Source organism: Nipponia nippon, unplaced genomic scaffold (genome assembly GCF_047370975.1).
Source record: "Nipponia nippon isolate SJK-2023a ecotype South Korea unplaced genomic scaffold, ASM4737097v1 scaffold_1, whole genome shotgun sequence".
Lineage (NCBI taxonomy): Eukaryota > Metazoa > Chordata > Aves > Pelecaniformes > Threskiornithidae > Nipponia > Nipponia nippon.
Genome location: NW_028262290.1, coordinates 41,697,196 through 41,717,485, shown reverse-complemented (window position 1 = coordinate 41,717,485; position 20,290 = coordinate 41,697,196). Strand labels below are relative to the sequence as shown.

The 20,290-nt window shown below is 39.4% G+C and overlaps 1 protein-coding gene across 8 annotated transcripts in view; it reads left to right on the top strand.

The window, feature by feature from the left end:
• The window catches only part of FAM110B (family with sequence similarity 110 member B), a 119,727-nt gene that overhangs the window by 12,051 nt on the left and 87,386 nt on the right, over positions 1–20,290 (top strand). The window lies entirely within an intron of this gene.

Genomic DNA, 20,290 nt, shown 5'->3' with positions numbered 1-20,290 from the left:
CTTAGGAGTAGATGTGGTTAGTATTGCAGTGCTCCAGGCCGGTAGCATGTCACCCATTGCTGCGGTTTGAGCCTGAAGGAATGGCAGTGTGAGTCGGACAGGAGGGCAAGGAGGCAGTTTGTATTATGGCAGTTGTGATACAGATACTGTCTAATGCAAAGTTGGCTGCTGTGAGGTTCCAGTCTTTCTGCTATGTCTTTCCTATGCTTAGAACTTTGACTAATTTAAAGTTGAATTTCTAATGAGAAACAAAACCTGTTCCTTAATAAGTGTGATTTGCTTTCATGGAATATTTCATTCAACTTTGGCAAATTGTGAAAGCCATCTAATATTTGAAAATAAAGTCAGCTGTTTTTGATGTTGAACCAGACTGAAGAGTGCCAGCAATCCCCATGAAGTCCTCCTTCAATGAAGTGTAATTTGGTACCATAATATACTGAGCTGAAAGAAGCAATAAAATAGTTCTGCACTTAGTCCTTTTTACATTACAATTCCGGAGTTGCAACAGTGGATTTACCATTGTTTCCTTAATACCTTTCTCTTCTTACTAGGCAATATATAGAACACCGAACTTTTAAAAGCCGCTTTAAGTGTTATTCTAGTAACCTGGTATGTTGGAGTGGGGAAAATATCTTCTTGCTTCTGTAGAGCAGTCACGTGGATGCAAATTTTTTTTTTTCTTTATTTGAAGCTGTTTTGCAGAGTTACGCAGGGTTGTGCAGATCTTCCTGGACTGGGATTTTTCTAAAGTCAATGTCGGAACTTACTTTTTCATACTTGCAAAGGTTGTGGTTCTCTGACAATGAGATATACCATACTTTAGTTCTGTTTATCTTGTTCATCAAGTTAAACAGCGCTTACAATTATTATCCATGATTGGCTAGCTCATTGGCATGACAATTAATCAAAGTATAAATGAGAATTTAAGAAATGCTGTGGTCACTGCCCTGCAAACTTCATTGGCACCTCTAGTGAGTATTCTCCAAGGATAAAGAAGAGGCACGGGTTGGCAAGGATACGGAGGAGGCAATTGCAGTGCTAGAGTATGTCTGGGTTAGTTCTGGCTGCTGGGCTTTGTACCTCTGAAGGCTCCTGAGAAAGAAGGGAGTGTGCCATTGGGTTGCTGTCCAGCGTCTTTTTTTTGATATTATCATGTCTTTGATCACAGCTTCACAGCCTTTGGCCGCTTGGAGTGTAGGAGAACTTCTTTCCCCTGCTGAGAAATTACAGAATGTACCTGCTTAATTGTTCTCAATTGCACAGTGGTTTTGCTTTAACCGATTCTTTTCTGACTTGGGAAGAAAAGGGATATGTTCTACATGGAAACCTGTGTACAGCCTTTTCAGAGAATTTAAAAGCATGTTTCAAAACTGATCTGAATTATATAGTTGGTCTTCAGCCTGAGTATGTATGAAATGTACAGTGATGTAAAATGAAGGTGTCTGGTTTGTTATGTTGTCTGCTCATAAAATACAACTAACTAGTCACAAGGGAAAATCCTCTTGGGGGAAAAGATTCAAATTAAGTAGTGCCTCACTTCCTTAGTTATTGCTTTTCTGTTGTCTTAAATTTTTTTCATTTAAAGTGTTTTGTTTTTTTCTTCTAACAATCTCTAGGACATGTGTTTAAACTAACCATTAATGCTTCATTTTTGATGTCTGTAGTACTTTTACCTTTATGCTAATATATGCAGATGAACAGGTCAGGACTTGACCTATATAATAAAAGTCCTGTAATTAACTTCTACGTACATTCCAGGGTGTGAGTATTTAAATAAAAAGGGGAAAAAAAGATGAGCTGGTGCCTGGTGCAGTAATTGTAGCTGGAGACTGACACTTGTGAAGGGAGTGCAGTTGTTGAAATAGCTACCATCTGAAGCCAGTTTTTTCTGACCCTGCTGTAAAGGCAGCTTGTAGAGACGCATCAGCAGCAAGGCAGAGGCTGATTGCCTGCTTGGGGCAGAGTCTTTCTGCAGTCCTCCGTTTGGTCTTGATGGCAAGACATGTGCGTTGGATGTGTCCTTGTGGCGGGGCGCGCCTTTGCTCCCCGATGCTCTTGAGAAGAGGCAGTCTCTGGAAAGGACTGCGGGCTCCCTGCTGTGCTGCAGGTCTGGGTTTCCTTTGGGAGCCCATGGTACGTGGCCTGGTCTGCCATTCCCCTGGGATCGGGGCGTGGCTGGCCTCCAGGTTGGATCACAGGGTCTACCTAGCCGTACCTCCTGGATCTTTTGGTGTCCCCTACCTCTGGTTCTGTGAGAGGCGCTCAACGGGAGAGCCACAGGTGACTTCAAGAGCACTCACAGGTCGCAGTCCAGGTTTTGCATCATAGATAGAGAGAAAGCAGCAATCCCTTCACATCAAATACCTGGAGAATACACAAAACAACGTTCCCAGGAAAACGCGCGTGCATGACGCAGGGAAAAGGAGTTGTCAAGGGAGCTCTGGTTTATGACTTGCACCACTGACCAGGGGACCTGCAGCATTCTTTGACATCCAAGAAACGTTATGTGGATGTCTGCGGGTAATCTTGAGTCGTCTTGGAGACAAAAGACTGAATCCTCCTCCCCATCCCTTGATATTTTTGCCATAATGCACTGGTGTCCACATGTCTACACGCACAAATAATCTTTGTTTAAAAGTCCTAAATGTTTCTTTGGGGACCTGATATAATTTTCTAGATGAGCTTTGCCTTTCTGCAGCTGGTTTGGACCAAATTTGGGGAAACAGTTACAGTACATGGTCTGCATCCAAAGGAGAAGTGTTGCTCCTCTGAGGACCGTTAGCTATGGTAGGAACATAGTCCTTAGTGGTGGGGCTGGGCTGAAACTTGCCTCCTGCCCTGGGCCTTGAAGAGGTGGCCCATGATCCCTGAGCTACAGTGTTGCTCCTGGTGGCTTCTGAAGGGTGCTGAACAGACCAGTGGCAAGGCAGCACGAGGTGGGCACCTGCTGAAATGTATTCCCCAGGCCCCACTCTCGGGTATCTCTTCTCAAATACCTCAAGTACTTTTAATTTTCACTTAATGACTGTACTCTGAGTTGCTTTGTCTGGAAGTAGTTACTTCTTGTAGAAGTTCTTGCTGGTGGTATAAGATAACTTGGTAACGTCTATGAGAAAATGGTTATATGGGGAAGAGGTTATTTTGAGATTTTGTCTTATCTGGAGAACTACCAAAAGCTGGGAAGTGCAAAATACGTGTGGGTTTACCCCCCCCCCCCCCCCGAAATTTCACACTGCTTTTCAAAATAAATTCTTCTGTCTTTAAGTGGGTGCATCCTTGCTCAGAAGCAGTGATTCCCAAATGTTCGTGTTTGAGCCAAGAATGAAATCTTTTTTGATGCAATCTTTTCAAAGCCTGCCTTTGAGAAATAAAGAATTTAGTCTTTTTTTAGAGAATTTTTTTCTCTTTATAGAACATAATGAGTTTGCTTTTCAAAGGAAAAACTGAGAATTGCAGTGAAGATGCTCTGTTGCATTTTTGGCTCGATTTTATGCAGGATAAAGCTGTTTAGTATTTAATCCAGTAAACTGTTTAAAAAGGATAAGTTATATAATTACTGTGAACTTAAATAACCATTAGTATTAGTACTTGATAGTCAGTAACAGCACACTGTAATGATATTCAGACATTAGCAGATACAAAATACCTATCTGAGCCTTTCCTCTTACTAAGCTGAAAATCAAGGATGTGGCTTTATCAATAGGAAAATGGTTGCAGATAGATATAGTCAGATCATTTAAAGACTTTTTTTTCTTTTCTTTTTGTTTAACCCTATTTGCATATCTTAATTATGTAAAAGTTTTCAGTTTAGAAGCTGACGTGCTGTTTTGTTTCTTCAGGTATTGTTTGGTGTTGGCTCAGGAGCTTGTTAACTTGCCTGTGACAGTTTCTTCATAGCTCAAATATGGCAGCTGATGGCTGACTGCTTTAAAATAATAATGAACACCATGAAATTCTTTATATACTTAATAACGTGATCTTGTAACTTCGTTTCAAACAAACAAGCATGCGTATGGTGTACAGAAACAAATAAGTAAGTTCTCCCTTGCTCTGTGATATCTGCTGGTGGACTGTAGCTGACTCTTCAGGCAAGAAGAGTACCTAGTAGTAGAATATGAAGTGGTATTAAAACAGTCCTGATGGCAATCGGCTTGTTATGTATACTTGAGGAGGAAGGGTCAGAAAATAGCCTGCAAACGTTTCCACTTCCCAGTGTTAAACTGTGGTTTTATTGTCAGCGGTGGCTACGAATAGGGTGGGAGTTGAACCCAGTTTATGGACAAATCTCGTCAAATTAAGTTCTATTCCACTTTGAGAAGCAGCACCAAATGTAAACAAAATGTCTCTTGCTGCTTTTGTATTTAAAGTTTTATGACAAAATGGCGTAGGACCGAAAGCAGTAGTTTCAATCTTAGTGGAAAATGGAGACTGGATTTAGAAAGCCCTCCCCCACGCACTTTTTAATAGTGGACCAATCTTTCCATGAAACAAAATGGGTCCATGGAATGGATGATGTTCATTTAGCTCCCAGGTGCACCAGGAGAGCTCCCAATTAGCTACAGCAGGAATTCCTGAGGTCCCAAGCCCATCTGGAAGTTTCTTGCTGTAGCACCTAATGTGACTTCGCTTCACGTTGTAGTATAAAAGTATCAGAAAAGATTGTGTGAGGCAAAAGGAGATGGCATTTAAAGATGAACCTTGCTCTTTTAATAGTCATTTTGCAGCAGCAGATAATGATACTATCTTTTAAGATTATTTCGTTGTTAGGGGAATTCCATTGTGTTTGAAGGATTGCTCCTCCCCTCCTCAGTTTATGAAGACCTTTTACCAAGTGCTTAGATTTCATCAGTTAATCCAGGAATTTACAGGAAAGTAATGCAAAGTTCACAGAGTAGTGGTGTGGTATGAGTGTGTCAGCTTGAATTGTTTAGTATGTTCACAACAAGAGGGTTTTTTTTTCTGTTTTCTTGAGCTTTTTTTCTCACTGTCAAGTCCATTCCCAGGAATGATGGGTTGAGTGTTCATGTGTCGCATCCAGGTATCATTCTGGCAAAATCACTGACAAGCTGATGTGTGTGGTTATTGTTTGTTTTTGAGGAAGGCAGATACTCCACTTCCTAAGCCAAAAAGAAACTTTTCTCAGACAAAACTTGATCTTTTTGTAAGCATTTTAAATCCTGCCTGTGTATTGCAGGTGCATGCCCAGATGACATGCTGCCTGGTGACTGCTCCCTCTGTGGACAGAAGGATTAGAATAGAGTTTCAGCCCTAATCCTGGGTTTCCTGTGCAGATTCACTTTACAGTCTTATTCCTGTTTAGTTGCCTGTGTGTGAAAGAGCATGTTTTTATTTATATTTGCTCTCTCTCATAAAAAAAAAAGGCACTAACAATGGTATTTTGATTTTTTTTTTATTGTGTTGATGAACTGTGTTAAGATTTATGCCTTTTTTCCCCCCTCAGACTCTTCACAGGGTAGTAATTAGCCATGTGCCATGTAAATTCTTGCAGTAAAAGGAATAGGTTATCTGTTAATTAAAATGAAATGATAGCAATTTTAGATTTAGGTTATTTCAAAGTATCTAAATTATTTAGGATCTGAAGTCTTAATTGTTTTCAATGAATGCCTTAGTCTACTTTTTGTTACTTTTTAATGCTACAGTAAATATATATGGTGTCTTATGTACAGGATGATATTCTATAATAAAAACCTCACAGTTTTTGTTTTCCTCAGGGCTTGAACTGACCTTCAGAATTTTGTGAAATGTGAAAAATCATTTGATCACTTTTTTTAGTGGTCTTGCTTTGTGTACTTTTTATGATCCCTGCAGTTTTAAATGTGGTTGTGCGCAGATTGAACTGCATGTAAAATTAATATTGGCCAGGACAAAAACATGGCAATAAATTTGTTCACCAATATGTTTAATTGATCAAGAAGTTGGTGAAAGACTTTTTTCCTCCTTACACAGTTCCTTTTGTTTATCCTAAATTTTTTTGTATTTAGGGAGCTTTTTAAATCATCTGTCATTATTAATTAAAACAGTATCTAGCATACAAGCCGGTTAAGCAATAAGAAAACTAGTTTCTTAGTATTCTAAGAAATTTAAAGGAAATAATTTTGAATTGTGTAGTAACAGCAAATGATGGCTTTTTGCTTAAAGAAAAAAAATGCTAGAAGCATATGTTTGTAGTATGGTTTTTTTGGTTGTGTTTTTTTGTTTTGTGGTTTTTTTGTTGGTTGTTTTTTTTTTTTCCTTTTTTCTCCTTCCCAGGATTTCATGTCTTAATTTCAGTTTCTTTACCAGTCTATTGAAAGACTGGGCTTGGTGCCCTGGTGGGACCTCTGAGGGTTGGTGTGAAAATCTGGAAAATCTAAAGTCAAAACTTCAGAGGTTTCAAAACCTCTAAAGTCAATAAGATTTTTGACGTGGAGATTGAGTTAATTTTGATTTCCAATAACACCCACTATAGTGGATGCTACAAAAATATAAAACCGTGGTAAGACATACATGAAAATGAATGGAGGTAAGTGTAGTTACAGGGCTGTTTGGGAAATTTCAATGTTGATAATTTCAGTGATGTATTTCTGCAAAGTGCTCGCCAATGTTCCCTCATTCTCACTATTAAAAAGAAGCTTAAATGAAAAATAAGCCTGTTTGGAGGTACTGCTAATTAACTCGTGTCCCACATTGAGGGGGCTGCAAGCTTTCTCCCCCCCACCCCCCCCCACCCCGCATGGTGGGGAGGGAGGGAAGGGAATTCTTCCATCTCTGATCCATATATTTGTAATCTCCTACTGTTATTATTCAGAGGCCTAAAAATACACTGGATTCTGTTTCAAAAAGAAGATTGAATATATTTTACTGTAGGAACAGTATTTTAGGTAGTTTATGCAAGAAAAGAGCTGTTGTATAAAAATACCTACATAAGTGTAGAGTCTTTTGTTGGCATGCCTTTGAGACAATTTGTTTTCTATACAATTGAATACTGTTGTTTTCGATTCTCATAGAAGCTCAGCAATAAGCCTTGAGCACAGAATAAATTCTTTATCCTGTTTGATTTGTGTGTATTTGTCTTTTAAATCTGTTTAACGAAGTAGTGCAACAAATTTGGGATTAGCGACATGCTAGTTAGCTTTGCTGAAGGAGGCTGGGACAGAAAAATGGGGAAATTCACGTTTTTTGCATTAGGTATGATTAGCTGGCACAAAGATTAGCTGTATCATGCATTTCTTTTCAAATGGTTCCTGACCTCACGGGTGCAAGGAAGTTGTGATCCAGCTGTAGCAGTATAAATTTGGCAAAGAAAATAAGCACGGGTTTTGTGCATATTTGTATATTGGCAGTAAAATGCTCCCAGCTCATGGGCTTTCCTTTTAGCCCTCACAATTTTAAAAATAATGTTGGTTTAGCGCCAAGTGTCTGTTGTTATACGTGCCTGTTTGTATTTTAGTGCTCTTTACTGCTTTTAGTGCCTTTATTTCTCCTCTGGATCCACTCTGACACTTATGATATGGAGGGCTGTTAATACCAGCTTAAATCACGTATTGTTCACAAAAGTTTCTGATACATTGTGAATTGTGAGTTTTAAATTTCAGTAACGTGAAGTCTGCACTGTAAAATATCCTACTTTTAATCTAGGTTTATTTGGCTAGGCTGTGTTAAATCCATTCCTAAAAATACTCAGGCTTTTTTGTTTTGTTATTATTTTCATTTGGGATCAAATCTCTTTGAACTGTGTAGACACGCACCTGTGCTCATTTTAATCCCTGTGTAGCTTTCATCAATTATTGCAGCAGGCAAGAAGAAAATCAAATTGTAAAATACTTTTCAAAAGTAAATACATTCAACCTGGCGTTCAGGTTTCTGTTTTAATCAAACATCATCTGTATTCATGTTCTTAACAAAGCTGGGTAAGGGAGGAGCACAAAAAGCCTTTTTTGGTTTTCAATGTGAAATATCTGTTTTGAAGTGCTCTGGTGTACAAGGAGTATAATATATTAGTGTTTGTAGATGAAGGCTGTGTTGTGTGTGTATATGCATTTCTTTTTTAAGCTAGGAGAAAATCTAGGTCAGGAGATTTCATTCTTATTAATAACTTAAGGCTTTATTCAACAAAAATTATCCTCTGTGGCTAGAAAGCTTCCTGACTGGGGAAGCACTGGTGGGGGAGTAACCCACTGCCCTCAAACATCCATGGGAGCATTTCCCTTTCTGTCAGGGTGTTAAAATGCTCACTTTCCCCCATGTGTTTTTGATCGCCACCATAAAAGCTCCCAGGTGCAGACTCTCCTGGTCTCCTTCAGAGCTGATGTGGGAATGGTTTTGTGTGGGGCTGTGCTTGGGGCCGAGGACCCTTGACATTTCCCCCCAGTGTGCTGCCGCTGTCCGGTCTAGGCCCCATGCCATGGTCCCGGCCTCCTGACTGTGGGTGATCACATCCCTCCAAAACAGGCCTCGTGGTGTTGCTAAAACAAGCTCTGGCCACAGGACCAAATTATTTTTTTCTTTTGTGAAAACATCCATGTCAGCAAAATAAACTTGAAAGCTTGCCAATTCCTGTTTTAGTTCATCGGGAGATACTAAACCATGAAATCTCTCCCTTGGCCTTGTCTAGCTTTCCTGCTCGTCTTCCTTCACAGTCACTGCCCTGTGTATTTAGCTCCACAGCACCAACGCTTTCGCCTGGCATTAAATATGTAAACTGGAAAAACTGGGAAAAGTGCTGTTAAATATGTAAACTGGAAGACTAGGGAAATTCTTGGCTCTTTCAGCTACAATAATCTACTGTATTAGGGGTTTAAACAAACTCAGGGAAAACAGTTGTTATGAAGCCTTTAATTTTCCCTTAAGTTTCTGTGTCACCCTAGAACCGAAAGGAAAGGTAGTTAAATTAGGATAATTAATCATGGAACAACTTACACAGGGGATGTAATGAATTTTCCATCAATTTGCAAGTTCTGTAAATCAAGATAAGAGGCTTCTCTAAAATATGCTCTTCATAAGCTATGGCTGCTGTACTTGACAAAAAAATTAGGTTAAGTAAGTTAGATGCCATCTGTGTTGGCATCTTGCAGTTGTTTCTGGAGTAGTTCCTTCAAATGTGAAGGTTTAGAGAACTAGTCTGTGTTTCTGTGTCTAACATTGTATCAAGGAGTGCAAACTTGAGGGAGAAAAGGTCATTTTAAGTTAAAAAGTTTGTGTTCAGGACTCCTGTATTGACACTTTTCTCCTGTTCCTGCCCGAGATCTTGTGGATGTGGGAGGAGGGCAGAAAGCCTGCCCATCTGCTACTACAGGACCTGCCGATGATACCTATCTGTCCCACAAAACTTGGTTTTGTGCTGACAAAAGATAAGAAACGTTGTATTTATCGCTTTCAGGGAAAGTCTTCCAATGTGTGGAGTTGCAGTTCCTAACTTCCCAAAGTGAGATGTGCAGAAGCCTTAGACATTGTAGTCAGCCCGTGTGACTAATATAATTGCATCTTCTTGAATAACTACTGTAGATGTGAAGCAGACTTTGAAGCAAGTCAGTTGACACCCACACAGGACTAAATTATAACATCCTGAATAAACTGCTATGCAGTGTAAGTGCTAAAGTAGTGTCAATACAAAGAAAGTTTGTTCCCAACAATTCTTCACATGTTGAAAATCACTTGAAATTTGCTGGATTAAAAAGCTAACTTGCGTAGTTAGGTTATTTGCATGTAAAATGAGCAAAGATTATCAAGATCATTAAAAACATAAAACGCAGCAGAGAAAAATGTCAAATGTATTTTAAGTATACCTATCAAATTCTGTTCACATCCCACATATTTTATTGTAACTTTTATAGTTAGTGACCAAATAGTGACTTTTGGTATACTACTTTTTCTTTAAAGTGTACTAAAATAAGCATTTCCTATTTTGTGGCAAGCAAACTGAAACATATTCTGTCTTGAACTGCATCATATGAAACCCTTCAGTAGGGTTTGAGGAGGTACACCTCTGAAAATTTATCCCCTTTTTTATTAGCACACAAACATAAGAACTGGAAACTTAAATGCATTGTTTGTACAGTATGAAAATGTAGCAGTAGAAATGATGGCACTGCAATAAAGATCAAGGTAGAAATCTCTTTAGATGTTGGACTTCATTTTAAAGTTTGTTCCTTTTGTCTTCAGTGCTTTCGATACTTAATTTTATATGTTACACAAGCACCTTCTTAGATGCTTCATGTATTTGAGCTTACAATTCAGAATGTTCAAATTCAGTGTTTGGGGTTTAATATTCGTTTGGGTGCCTATCTTTGTAGATAACTTGCACATAATTTTCTGCAGGAACATCAGCATATCTGATATAGCAAATATTATCAGATTTTACAAGGGAGAATGCCATATTGACATTTATTAGTCTGGTGGAATCATCAAAACATGAATCATTAGGGATATGTTGAGTGCCTCCAGTGAAAAATACATATTTTGATATACAAAAATGTTGCATGTATTTTTGGAGATCTTTTTGTAACCCAAATGACCAGCATTATTTTCTTAGCTGTGGGGTCATTTGAAATTCCAAAGATTAATCAGTGCAAGTGTTAGTGGTATGTCTCTATTATTTAAAAAAGAATTGCTAGGTAGTTGCAGAATGAGTGACAGGGTAGGATGAGCACTCAATTGCCCTTTGGCTTCAGGGTAGAAAAGAGACCTTGCTTTATGGACTACTGATGTGCAACTGGCAAGTTGCAACCTCCTGTGCGTCCTTTCTCTTCCTTTCTGACTGCTGCTGTGAAATAACTATCTACTTTGAGTTCTGTTCCTATTTTGAAAGCTTTTTTTTAAATATTATATGCTCTTTACTTCTTCCCTGACCTCAGTGCTGTTAAATGAGGATGAGAGTTATAAAAGGAAATCTGTTCACAGGGCTACCCATGCAAAAGCCCTATCAGCTATCTGTGGCTTTTTGTGCTGCATCTGGTGATACGATGTGACTGCGGAGCAAAGTCCTGATTAATATTTTTATTTATAAGGAATAAAAAAAAAAGTGTCAAAAGTTTAGGTTTATGAGTTGTCAGAACAGTGTGAGAATATAGTCTCTTAACCTTTGCTCCTGATCTGACATCTGACAAAAAAAAAGTGGCCCAAATCAAGGTCAAACTGATGGAGGTATTCTGCAACTGTTGCCACTTTCATTCCTTACCCTAGCGACCTGATACAAGGCTGATAAATGTTTATAAAAGAAGCAATAAGTGGCTTAAGTCCTCAGAAAGGAAGTGTAAAACCTTCTGATTCAAACTGTTGATTTATACCGCTCTTAGCGTTAGTGGTTGGTTTGGCTGCTTGCCCCTTGCCTGTGTTTGCCAGCTTCCCGCTACTTGGAGCGGAGCAGTTGCCTGGATTCACTTCCTCTGGAAGTGAATCGAACTGCTGCAGCACTGCACTGAAATGTTGGGTAGCACTAATTTGTATTTTCATTAAAATCTTTTAACCAATAACCAGATTTTGATAACTAGCTTTAACCAAAGAAAAGTAAACAATCATGGGATCTTACATATTTTTTTACTTATGTACAGAAGTGCCTTAAATGAGCCGCTTCTAAGCTAGAGTTGCATCAGTATATGAAGCTGTTTCCATCTCTGCTTCTCAAAATTGTGGTGTGCAGCACAAGAACATTATTATTAAATGCCTCTGATGAAGGTACACTTTGCAGAGCTGGCACGTTGTGCTTAATCTCTTCTTTTGTAAACATCTACTGGGTTGTCCTAAGCACTAAGCCCATGGCCTAGGGGTGGGCTTCACTTCTTGTGGTCTAGGCAGGAAGGCTTTTGGTCCTGTGTCTATGTGTTGCTGGGTGTGATGCAAGGACTCCTTCAGCTGCCTCACTGAAGTTGGATCATTGATATCCTATACCCAGCACTCTTTTCCCTGCTAGTTGTGATACCGTTTTACTGTTCCTATCGATGATAGTGAAGTACTGAAACAGGTCACAAAGGGAGGTATTAAACTGCTTGTAGTCTTTTGTAGTCCAATATTAGGTATATTTAATAAACAATGGTCATGCTTTAATGCAGTTTCTAGGAAAAATTTGTAGTGTGTGTACTCTGAGGTGTGTTGACCTGAGCCTCCTCGAGTCCCCAGCTTGGTCGCTAGTGCAGGGCCCTGGGGTATCGCCCAGTTACGTACTGGCCTGCGGAGCTGCCCTGCCTTAGGTCTGATGCAGATGAAACCTGGGTGTGAGAGTCAGAAAAGTCAAGCCAGGTCCCCAAGCTTAGCTGGTGACAGGGAGTGGGACTGACCTCTGCAGCAGGCAGCACATCTGTGCCTGGCTGAGGTCTGTATGCTACTATATGTTGCCCTTTTACCTGGCTTTTTTTCAGTGTTGGTATGTTTAGTGAATACCTTGGTGCTCACTCTCTTGTGCTTTGGAAAGTAGGTTTTAGAAATACTCTCTGATTTATGTCCTCTTTGTATGTTTGACCCTATGGCCTGACCCCAAGTCAAAGCTTTGCATATCTTCTTATTCCCAGCAAAGTGAACTGTGGGGTTTTTTTGAAGCCCAGCTGTAGGATCAGTATTTCCTATCATGGGCAATATGTTTCATGTCTCATTACTAATATTTCTTCTGTTGACTGATGTAAAGTCCAAAACTGAGTTCATCTGTCTGTCTCCTTTCCTCCTCCAGCTGTAAAACATCTGAAGAGAAACAATTACAGTTGAATAACCAGGAACCAGGTTAGTCTTCCTGGTTATACTGATTTGTGAAGTACTGCAAGAGAATTGCATGGTCTGGGTGTGATGCAGGGTAGGCAAGTGGCTGTCCTCAAGTGAATATAGATTAAACTCAGTTCTTGCCACTTCAGGGTTTTAACAACTTGCTGATGAAAATTCTTTAACTGGAAACTTGCATGTAGAAGTGTGGGCTGGAGAGTCTTTCAGACCAGAGGAAAATTTGCCTTTACAGGCTGTAACGTCCATCTGTATTTCAGTCATGCCTAGTGAAACAATAAATTGATGAATGTTTTCCTCAGCTGATTCCTCTTCCCAATTGTTTCTTATTTCTTCTGAAGTCCATAACTGTTTTGTGTTTTTTTTTTTATCCTCCATGTTTGCAAATGTCTCATTGTTAATTATTTGTACTTATTCTAGTTCTCAAGCTTATATTGTAAATCCAGTTCTTGTTGTGTTGGGCAGTGAGCAAGATCTGAAACCAAAATGTGTCCATGGCTCAGTATTCAGTCACCATCTGGCACTTTCATACTTCCCGGACTTCCCACGGTTCAGATGAAAGTGCTATAATGCGTCTAGTCTTCAGGTACTTGGGAGAACCACTCTTGCAGTTTCCTGGCATCGTTCCCTGGCAAAATTGCTTGCACAAGTTTTACCTCAATATCTGACTGTGTCCTGAAAACCTGAGAATTGTCTTGATCTGATCATTTAATGGGATTGGGTGTCCCTTTTATTGTTTCGGATGTGGGTCATTGTCCCTTGGTCATACCCAAGGGGAGGACTAACACATCTCACGTGGTGGTTCAGTACCAGGCTAGAAGGCTTAGGACTCCCATGTCTCTTGCACAGCTTGTCTTATGCTGATATGGCAAGATGAGAGGCTATGGCAGATTTGTTTTATAATTTGCATAAAAATCCTACTTCTCCAACTGTGGCTGGATTTGCAACAAAAACAATCATGAGTCCAAATCTGTTGAAGGCATTAAGTAACATTTGTCTAGCTTTGATGTTGCAAAGACTTGAAAGTGTCCATGTGTTCCAGAGTATCTTTCTTAAAACGATAATGGCGTCACTATTAAAAGCTGGAGAGAGGTGTGACCCTTGTCAGGTCTAAAATCTGTCTCATGCATAGTTCACGCTTTTAGTTCCATGCTTTTCTTATGCTTAGCAGAGTTCCAGCTCTACCCATTAGGTGCTGCTATTTTTTTTGAAAGTTTGTTGTGAGAATACAGACAGAGTAGTGTAACATACGTGATTCCCTCTTCAGCTGCATATAATTACTCTCATGTATATTTTCATGAGTGTCTTATCTTAAGATTTCTCTCAAATAGCAGGCACGGATGGTGATAGCATATGGTTGCTTCTAATGTCTCTCCTCAAGTCCTAAACCAATTACTTAGCTTGCATCTCATGAACTACAAGTGGTTATGCTTTCATGGGGACTATGAAAAATGAATAAAGCTAAATTGCAAACCACAGAAAAGGACAGTTCAGAATTTAGTTTAGTTCAGGTGTTATACACAGGCTGTCATTTATATTTTGGACATAATTCTTTAAGATAGTGTATGCTGACATGTTCCCTGGATCATCAATAAAGACTCAGAGAGTACACTCTTTTTTATAAATGGAAATCTCCAAGGCTGTGTCCAATTCTTAAACTATTTTCAAGACCTCCAAGCCATGAATCTCATTGGCATACATATATTGGTATCCCTGAATGAGTGATTCTTAATTACTTTAACGATGCCCTTTTCTGGAGCTTAATTGACTTTTTTTAACTGCTAGTGAAGTCACCAGAAACTCTTACAAAGGGTCTCTTCTTTTGCCTTAATTTCAACTTCTGTTCCCTATTTTATGGTTCTCTGTAATGTTTATAGTAATAAGGCAGTGTGGTATTTTTCTATTCCCTTTCACAGGGAAAACTTAAGAAACTTGATGTTCTGATTTAATTTCGTAGTCATATTTACTTAATATAAATCATGGTACCAGGCCCCTTCTTAAGTCTATCTTCTCTTGTCACTTGAATCATTATACTTGCCTTTCATCATATATCTTGTTTTCCGTACCATTTCACAGCCTTTCTTTCAACTCTTAGCTCTGCCATTGTCACCAAACCCAGGAACGTTCACAAGTATACAGGCTTTCTTCTTTCAAGTCCCTTGGCAAGAGGTGTATGTTCACAGAGACTGAAGATGGTAGGAGATTGTACATTAGCGTGTAAACTCAGTTCATAAATTCCCAGCTGCAGTTTTTAGTTGGTACCTCTTGAACTGTGTTTGTGCTTTCAACTAGGGAGTACTTTCAATCATCTGCTGCTTTTCAGTGGAGTTTCTTGAAGGAATGGTTCCCCATGACAAGCGTGTCCACCCTCTTTGATAACTACCTATCTTAGCTGTTTGTCTTACCAGACCTAAATCTGACTGCTTTTTTTGTTGTCATTAATTTGCTTGGCATCCGACTGGTGTTCCTGAGGTGCACAAAGAGTGGCAGGATGGAAACCCATCAGGTCCATTGATTCTGCTGCTTTGTTCAAGTACTGTAACTTCCTTGCCTTCTGTTGCCCTCCAAGACAATATTTCCCCAAGAGACACGCCATCTCTTGTTACTCGTCTTCGGAGTCCTGTTTTACTGGGCTGCCCACTGATGCTGAAGAACCCTAATTATTTCCATCATAGTGCCTATAGTTACTCATTTTTTAATTCTAGAACAAGAAAATCCATCCTGGAGAACCAGGTAGCACTGTGTTCCTTTTTTGTGTTTTATTTCTGTTATACTTTCACGACTGTTTGTGATTCATTCCAGGAGAGTGCTAGACTTCCATTAAAAAGTTCCTAGAATAAATGCATATTTTATTGTTTACTTTTATAAACTTATAAGTAGTCCAGTGAGGAAGGTTGGAAGGACAGAAGCTCTGATTTTATAAGTGATCATATGAATCCATTAAGGACTCTGTTTTATTTTCCCAATAAATGGTGCAATGATGCACGTGGACCATAAAATGACAGCTTGTCTGTACCTGATGTGCGTAGTTCCATGGACACAGAGTGCTTAATCCATAACTGATACAATCCTTAAATGGAACCCTCAGTCTTGGAGACCAGAAAAGAGAGTATTTGAGAATGTGGGCAGAAAACTAATGAGGGTAAAATGAAACTCTGCTTTTTGTCTTGTCTTAGATATGTTTTTCAAACATGCATACGTATAAAACCAGCAAACAAAAAAATTCGTGTGCTGGACTGGGTAATCTGCTTCTAATTGAAGCTTTCTGTCAGTATAATGAACACTTGGGAGATTAATGTACCTTCTGTTTCTGTAAATGTACTGTAACTTTCTCTGGCAGTATATAGTGGCTGGATAGCTTGTGCTGATCCAGAGTCTTCTAGTGAGATGCTCACAGCTGCAAGAATAGTGTTAGTGAAACTGTGAGACCTTTAAAGATGTTGCTACCTTCCAGTTGATGTAGCTCTTGCTTGGGAAAATTAGCAGTATTTTCAATAAACTTTGTGGTGAGTAAGGTTTTTCTTAGTTTCTTATAGGTGTCTTACTTTGTGAGGAAATTTATTATTCTTGGTCTAAGTTAGGGTGAATTTTTTTAACAGCTGTGTATGAAGTTAGAAAATGTGAAAGTTAAGGTTTTCAGCTCAGAAGTAAAACCTCCAATATTGAAGATACTCATTTGCCAGCGAAGGTAATATAGAGTAATACTTACCATAACACTGTGTGAAGTATGAACATATTAGCATTAATTGTGGGAAGCCTGACTTCTGATTTTTCTGGATTTCTTAATTTGATTCCTCACATCTTTTCAGTGGTTTAATGCTGAATAAGTGGGCAGATTACAGTTTAATCTTATTGTTGTTTTTAATGAAAACATGTCTGTCTACAGGAGTAGAAACTGCTAGAATTAGTGGGTATGGCCCCTTCCGAACAAAACTCCACTAATTAATGTTTCTGAAAATCATGTTCCCTAAATTGACTACACCTTCCAATTTATATTTGATGTGAGCTTTTTACCTGAAAGCTATAGAGATGTGAGAGTAGTGACTCAGCACCGCCTGCCTGTGAAAATTCAGGGTCTGCATTAAACGGACTGAATTTTTTTGGCACAATATCCATTGGTAAATATTTCCTTGTATCTAGTTATATGTGTGGCTGAGATCTCCTATACCTCATCTGCTTTGTTAAATAACTTTATTCTCTCTCAGGATCTGTTCTCTGGCTGCAGAAAGCTTTCATATCTCTTTTGGCACAGAAACTATATCTTATTTATTTGAGTAGCTAGATTCTTCCAGCTGCCTAGTTTGTTTCCTGACTTCAGTTTCTCCCCAGTGACAGCGATTAAGGTAACGCCTGTCATGGTTTAACCCCAGCCAGCAACTAAGCCCCACACAGCCACTCACTCACTCCCTTCCCCCCCCTGGTGGGATGGGGGAGAGAATTGGAAGGGTAAAAGTGAGAAAACTCATGGGCTGAGATAAAGACAGTTTAAAAGGTAAACCAAAAACCGTGCACACAAACAAAGCAAAACAAGGAATTCATTCACTAATTCCCATCGGCAGGCAGGTGTTCAGCCATCTCCAGGAAAGCAGGGCTCCATTACGCGTAATGGTTACTTGGCAAGACAAAACACCATCACTCCAAACGTCCCCGCCCTTCCTTCTTCTTCTCCAAGCTTTATATGCTGAGCACGATGTCATATGGTATGGAATAGCCCTTTGGTCAGTTGGGGTCAGCTGTCCTAGCCATGTTCCCTCCTGACTTCTTGTGTAGGCCCAGCCTACTTGCTGGTGGGGTGGTGTGAGAAGCAGAAAAGGCCTTGACTCTCTGTAAGCACTGCTCAGCAATAACGAAAACATCCCTGTGTTATCAACACTGTTTTCAGCACAAATCCAAAACAGAGCCCCATACTAGCTACTATGAAGGAAATTAACTCTCTCCTAGCCAAAACCAGCACAATGCCTTATCAAAGCATCAAGTTATCAAATGCTTAATCGTCTGCTGCTGACTTTCCATATTAGCTTATTTCTTTCTTGAGAAATCCTACATTTTTAAAGACTTTAGTTTGGATTATGGAAACCTCAGGCCAGACTCCAGTGAGGTCTGAAGGTTTAAATTAGTGCCTTTGGGAGTGTTACAATAAGAAGCCCATTCATTCATTCATGGATCCTTCCGAATTAGGTTTGGCTTCTCTTCCTCGAGATGTGTATTTTTGTAAGTACTAAAACTTTGATTTCATATTTAGCAAGAGAATGAAAGAGAGCAAGAACATAGCAAGTGAGGACGAAAACTCTTTTTAGAAAGAAAGCCCAATGACTTGTTGATACTGGACAGCAAAGCAAGAAACGACATGTGTCATAAAAGGCTCCAGCTTGTTGGATAAAGGCTGAAACTCAGCATGTAGTCTATAAATACAAAACAGTTTCATAAAAATATTTTTAAAGTGCACTTATGAGTGCTTCAGAGAAGCTGACTGATAACTGTGCAGCTACTTTTATATACATATGTATATATTTATTTGTGCACATGCATACACTCATACCATACTTTCTTCTTTAAACATGAATATATTCAACTCGGTGATATGTATTTCCTGTAGGAGACTGGTAACAGTACCAGATGTAAATTTGGGAGCTACAACTCGTATTCTTTGCAGACTCTAAAGCAGCAACTTAGTGGAGAAGCAGAACGCAAGGGACTCCCATTTCAACAGGGCAGAAGGGGAGGAAATCCTGAAGCTGAATATTTTCCTGCATAAAAAGACACAAACTTTTTTTTTCTGCAGTATTTTGTCACAAGTTTTTCTTTTTAAGCAGTATATCTAACAGCCTTCTAGGGATTTGGGGAGTTTCTTCTGTTCTGACCAGTTGATAGCTGTAAAAATTGTCACTCAGCTTGGGGATAAAAGTGCTTGTACTTGAACTTGCTCAAGTTGTTGGCCAAGAAACATGGCTGGAACAGATTTACTAGCTGCAATTAATGGCTGTGTTCCCTTTTTCTTCCCCTCTGACTTGTTGAATGTGAACTTACAGGGATCTTAAACTGTGAGTTGCTGCCATTCTTTTCCTTGCAAAGTTGCTTTAGTTTTGAGACTGAAATGAGTGTCAGTTCAGAATTACTGCTTAAAATATCAGAATAATTTGTAATAATACAAGAGTGTGGTTTTGGTTGGTAATCTGTTGTTGGGCTTTGTTGTTGTACTAAACAAGGCAAGGTTGGAAAACATTTTTTTTTCCTCCCATGTTTTTAAAATACGGTTTATTTTTTTTTTTCTTCTTTTACCAAATATCAGAATAACAATACTACAGCAGTCCCATAATAAGTGAGTAGTTGTAATGCTGCGTCACTCCGAATATGCTTATGCCTTCATCTTCCTCTTGCTATTTTTTCTAATTTATAAGCTCTTACATGAAGGTGCCCATCTGTCTCTCAAATCCCTCCATTGTTGCTCGTTTCTGTTGTACTGCCGCTTCAAAGGCAGCTGGTCTCCAAGACGAAGCTCCATCCACCCACCCAACCCAAATGAACCCTCATCTTAAGTGTACTAATGTCAAGACCCAAACTCAGGAAGGTTCCCCAAAGATTGGGAGTGGGGAAACACGAAGTAATTGATATCTAACAAATACTGCTTCCTCTTTGGTGTGTTAACTGAACGAGACAACCGTTTTCTTGAATTTGTGCTTAAACAGTTTCTGCAAATATTTGAGATTTTTGTTAAAGGAACCCTGTGTGTCATCACATGGGCTGTTACCTGATTGCAGTCCTGTTTCTAGAGTGAATAACTGATTAGAAAATTAAAATCATGTGAAACTGCTCAGAAATGTTTGCTTAAAAGAAGCTGCTGTGCCATCTGCTTGTGCCAGTAAGAGTGCTTGAGCACACACTGTCAAGTAAAGCCAAACCCCAGAAATCTCAGGTACCCATGTACTTTTCTTTTTTAGAGTATTATGATTAGAGCTGATCTTACCTTAGGCGGCACGTTGAGAAAAAGAACATAACCCTAAACAGGGATGTAGGTCACATCTTGTAACCTACTAAATTCTGTGTGGCTGTCTTGCATGTAAGAAGCAGCGGTGAATCGCATTCATTTCAGGAAGGCGGTCTCATTATCCTTCCCTTCTGACGGTGGAGGATTTTTATTTTGAATTTTTCTGCGCAAAAGGCAGTGTTCTGGAGCGCATATTTAACAAGGGCTGCTTTGTCAGCTGGGTGGAGGTCATGCACAGGGAGGTAAGGTGGTTTGCAGGCTGGGTTTCTTGCCCGCAGTGGCACAGCACTCTGACTCCCCCGAGAAGATGGTGTCTCACCACTTGTGCTCTTTTCTATGAAGCGTTCCCGCAGTGTGTCTGAGCAGTTTCAGTATTGGCAAAATAGTGACATGAGAGACACTCAGAATTGATACCTGCAGGTCACCTGTTGCATTTCAGAGCTTGGAGATTATGCTGTTAGAACTAGCAATATAAACACTAGGGAACATCTACAGCTGACTGAGTGCTTGTTCAGTATCGCTAACCACCTCTTTTCAGCCTTTTAATCTCCAAAAGAAGACATAGGTTTCTCATTTCTGAAATTTAGGTTGTTTAAGCCAAAA